Source organism: Otolemur garnettii, unplaced genomic scaffold (genome assembly GCF_000181295.1).
Source record: "Otolemur garnettii isolate 467f Iridium unplaced genomic scaffold, OtoGar3 scaffold00002, whole genome shotgun sequence".
In the NCBI taxonomy this organism is placed as follows: Eukaryota; Metazoa; Chordata; class Mammalia; order Primates; family Galagidae; genus Otolemur; species Otolemur garnettii.
In genome coordinates this window covers 10,155,584-10,160,687 of record NW_003852397.1, presented here as the reverse complement: position 1 = coordinate 10,160,687, position 5,104 = coordinate 10,155,584, and the positions used below count along the sequence as shown (strand labels likewise).

General features: G+C 43.4%; 1 pseudogene; it reads left to right on the top strand.

The window, feature by feature from the left end:
• The window catches only part of LOC100942341, an 8,805-nt pseudogene extending 5,468 nt beyond the window's left edge, over window positions 1-3,337 (top strand).
• Window positions 3,338-5,104: the final 1,767 nt, after the last annotated feature.

Here is a 5,104-nt window from a genome sequence, read left to right as displayed (position 1 = left end):
TGGAAGCACACCACCTCCCAAGACTTAGCCAGAATGACACTGAAATGTTGAACAGGCCTATATCAAGTTCTGAAATAGCATCAACTATACAGAAAAGAAAATCCTGGGCCCAGATGGCTTCATGTCAGAATTTTACGAAACCTTTAAAGAGGAACTACTACCTATATTACTCAACCTTTTCCAAAATATAGAAAAAGACGGAATACTACCCAACACATTCTATAAAGCAAACATCACCTTGATCCCCCAAACAGGAAAAGACCCAACAAGAAAAGAAAATTATAGACCAATATCACTAATGAATATTGATACAAAAATATTCAACAAGATCCTAACGAACAGAATCCAGCAACACATCAAACAAATTATACACCATGACCAAGTGGGTTTTATCCCAAGATCTCAAGGATAGTTCAACATACGTATATCTATAAATGTAATTCATCACATAAACAAATTTAAAAACAAAGACCATATGATTCTCTCAACTGATGCAGAAAAAGCTTTTGATAATATCCAGCATCCCTTCATGATCAGAACACTTAAGAAAATTGGTATAGAAGGGACATTTCTTAAACTGATAGAGACCATCTACAGCAAACCCACAGCCAATATTGTATTGAATGGAGTTAAATTGAAATCATTTCCACTCAGATCATGAATGAGGCAAGGTTGCCCATTGTCTCCATTGCTCTTCAACATTGTAATGGAAGTTTTAGTCATCACAATTAGGGAAGAAAAGGCAATCAAGGGTATCCATATAGGGTCAGAAGAGATTAAACTTTCACTCTTTGCAGATGATATGATTGTATATCTGTAAAACACCAGGGATTCTACTACAAAACTTTTAGAAGTGATCAAGGAATATAGCATCGTCTCAGGTTATAAAATCAACACTCATAAATCAGTAGCTTTTATATATACCAACAGCAGCGAACCTGAAAAAACAGTCAAGGACACCATTCCATTCACAGTAGTGCCAAAGAAGATGAAATATTTGGGAGTTTATGTAACAAAGGATGCAAAAGAATTCTATAAAGAAAACTATGAAACTCTAAGAAAAAAATAGCTGAGAATGTTAACAAATGGAAAAACATACCATAATCATAGCTGGGAAGAATCAACATTGTTAAAATGTCCATATTATCCAAAGCAATATATAATTTTAATGCAATCCCTATTAAAGCTCTATTGTCATACTTTGAAGATCTTGAAAAAATAATACTTCATTTTACATAGAATCAGAAAAGACCTCAAATAGCCAAGACATTACTCATAAATAAAAACAAAGCAGGAGGAATCATGCTGCCAGACCTCAGACTATACTATAAATTGATAGTGATCAAAACAGCATGGTACTGGCACAAAAACAGAGAGCTAGATGTATGGAACAGAATAGAGAGCCAAGAGATGAATCCAGCTACTTATCATTACTTGATCATTACCTGATCAAACTAAAAAGCTTCTGCACAGCCAAGAACACAGTAAGTAAAGCAAGTAGACAGCCCTCAGAATGGGAGAAGATATTTGCTGGTTATGTCTCCGACAAAGGTTTAATAACCAGAATCCATAGAGAACTCAAATGTATTAACAAGATAAGAACAAATGATCCCATCTCAGGGTGAGCAAGGTATTTGAAAAGCAATTTCTCTAAAGAAGATAGGCTCATGGCCTACAGATATATGAAAAAATGCTCATCATTCTTACTCATCAGAGAAAAGCAAATCAAAACTACTTTGAGGTATCACCTAACTCCAGTAAGATTAGCCCATATCACAAAATCCCCAAACCAGAGATGTTGGCATGGATGTGGAGAAAAGGGAACAGTTCTACACTGCTGGTGGGAATGCAAATTAATTCATCCTTTTTGGAAAGACTAAAAATAGACCTGTTGTTTGATCCTAAAATTCCTTTGTTAGGTATATATCCAGAAGACCAAAAATCACATTGCAACAAAGATATTTGTATTAGAATGTTTATTGCAGCCCAATTCATAATAGCCAGGTCATGGAAGAAGCCCAAGTGCCCATCAATTCACAAATGGATTAATAAACTGTGGTATATGTACAGTGTGGAATACTATGCAGCCATAAAGAAATATGGAGATTTTACCTCCTTCATGTTTACATGGATGGAGATGGAAAATGTTCTTCTTAACAAAGTATCACAAGAATGGAAGAAAAAGTATCCAATGTACACAGCCCTACTATGAAACTAATTTATAGCTTTCATATGAAAGCTATCACCTGATTATAGCCTAAGAATACAGGAAGGGGGCTGGGGAGGGGGGTGGATAGGTGGAGGGAGGGTGATTGGTGGTATCACCTCTATGGTTTATCTTACAAGGGTACAAGTGATTCTTTCTAAAAGTAGAATATAAATGTCTTAACACAATAACTAAGAAAATGACATGAAGGCTATGTTAACAATTTTGATGAAAATATTTCAAATTGTATATGAAAACACCACACTGTACCCCATGATTGCATTAATGTACACAGCTATGATTTAATTAAAAATAAAAGAATGAATTGCATCACCATATAGAGGAAGGACTGGGCCAAAGCATGTCAGACCACTGCTCCATGGCCATCACCAGCTCCCTGCAGTGATGCAACAGGACAGGATAGATGCTTGAAGACCCTCCTTCCTGCTTCTGTGCGTAGTCAGATAGACATGCTGGTCCCTCACCAGTGCTTCTCCCTGAGCTACAACCTGAACTGTGATAAGCTGTATGCCAACTTCCAGGAGGACATCGAGTTCCTTTTTTCACTCGGGTGAATAGGTTCCTGGGCCCCAAGAACAGCCCTTGGGCCTTGATTGGTACAATGACCAGGCTCAGCATCCCGTCCCTCTGACACCAGGCAACCCCAACATGCCCCCAACCCTGCACAGGGCTCCCGCACCCAAGAGAAACTCACGGTTTCCATGGTTACTGGCCTGGCCTCCCTGACATCCAGGACCTCGATGGGCGTTCTCATTGTTGGAGTGGTGGTATGGAAGGCGGTAGACTGGCAGTTCATTACCCTCTTCTTTAGGGTGGATGTGTGGCCAGTTCGTCAAGTATGCCAGTAAGAAGCTGCAGCTCATCATCATGTACACTGGTTCCAACTGCAGCCACCAAGTCTAGCAGGAACTGTCTGGGACCTTTGCTCATCTGTGTCAGCAAGTTGACATCATGCCAAAGAACCTAGAGCAGGAAACTGCAGCCATGAACAAGAAAACTGAGGTTCTTGATTCACCTCAGAGCAAAACAAAGCTGCTCAGGAATAGAGCTGGTTGGTTGGATAACGAGCTCAACATGTTCACGCACTAGTTTCTGCAGCCCAGTAGATAGTGGGTGCCCTGGTGGGGCCTACATGATGAATGGGGTGCTGCTAGCCCCCAGCCACATTGGCTCCGCTGGGTGCATGTGCAGCTGTGCCTTGGTGCCACCAAGAGAATGAAATACCCACTTTCTTGTGCTGTTTTGAGCCCTTCCATGCTAGATATTTCCCCCTCCTTCGCCTGCCAGTGCTGGAAGATCTGGCTCATACCTCTAATGAAGACTTTCTAACACACCTGTAGACAGCATGGTACCTCCCAAGGAGTCACGGCGAAGCTTTTCTCCTCTCTTGAGGTGATTTCAGGTTGTCTTGATTGAATTCTCTGGATTGCTTGCTATGATCTCAGAAGCTCAGCTTTGCAGGACACCACGTGGAGGCCCTCAGGGTATCAGGCAGACACCCCACCTTCCTCTGCCCATGCACCCTGCATACCTGGAGAGAGGCTGCCTTATGGGTGACTGGATTCTCTTTCCAGAAGTATCAGAAATTTCCTAGAAGGCCGAGTCTGTCCCAGAAGGATGGTGGCTTGACACTCGTGGTCCTTCCACTGCAGTACTCCCTCGAATTCATTGAGCCCCCTCAGACACATCTGGGTGGTAAGGCTGCATGTGCCCTGGGCTCAGACCCAGGCTAGTCCTGTGTCAGTAGGGTGGAAAAGATGGGAGGAGACAGCTGGTGGAGCCTCAAGAGGGGCATGTTAGATACATGGTGCTGTTGCAGTCGTTCAATAGCTCCATGACAAAGGAGGACTTGCCCCTCCTTTGCTGTAGTCCTGGTCCTTGCCTGTGTGGCCTGTTATTGTTGATGGAAGTTGTTTTGGTGCAGGTGGTTAAAGAATGTAGTAGAGAGATGGACAGTGAGGTGGGGATCTCAGTGGCAGGCTGAGGGGAATGAGCCTCACCCAGGATGGTTGGACAGCAGGCCCTGCATTTGAACTAGCTGTATGAGGAGCCCATGGGCCCGAGAGCCCCCAGTGCACTAATTTGATTCCACCCTTGCTATGCCTCTTAGGAGATATGGCTCCACCTCCAACCTCAGCCATGCCCCAAACTGCCCTTGGCCACCAATCAATTGGACTCAGTTTCCTGTGCCAGTGACTGTAGTTGGCCAAAGGGGCAGAGTGGGAAGCTATGTGATACCCATTCTCTGAACTTCCCTTGTCCCCAGAGCCTTGACTGACACACTTGTCGTCATGTTTACTTGGAGAATTGTTTCATGTTGTTAATTTTTGGGATTGTGACTGGTCTAAGTAGGGGAAGGCTCCTGTCACCAAAATGTTAACTGTGTGGGGAAGACAGTGTTTGGGGAAGCCTTGGCAGCACATGTCAGAGAGCTCCTAGAAGTAAGCAGCATCTCTCCCAGAAAGCAGCTCCCCAGGCAGGGGTCCTGCAGAGTGTGCAGTGTGGTCCTGCTGGGCTTGAATTCAGCCATTACCCAGCTCTGGGGAAGTGAGTTGATGGCCCCAGTGCACTGGTGGGTGGCCACACAGGTGACATGTGCTCCACATACCTGCTTGTGCTTCACACACTCAGTCTACCCTGTTGCATGGGACAAAGTGATGGACTCTAGCAAGGTTGACCTGCATTTAGGAGGGGGTTCTGAGTGTCTGCCAGACCTGAATGGATGAGGCCACATCACAGCCTGTCAGGGAAAATCAATGTCACCCAAACCAGGAAAAGACCCAACAAGAAAAGAAAATTATAGATCAATATCACTAATGAATATTGATGCAAAAATATTCAACAAGATCCTAACGAACAGAATCCAGCAACACATCA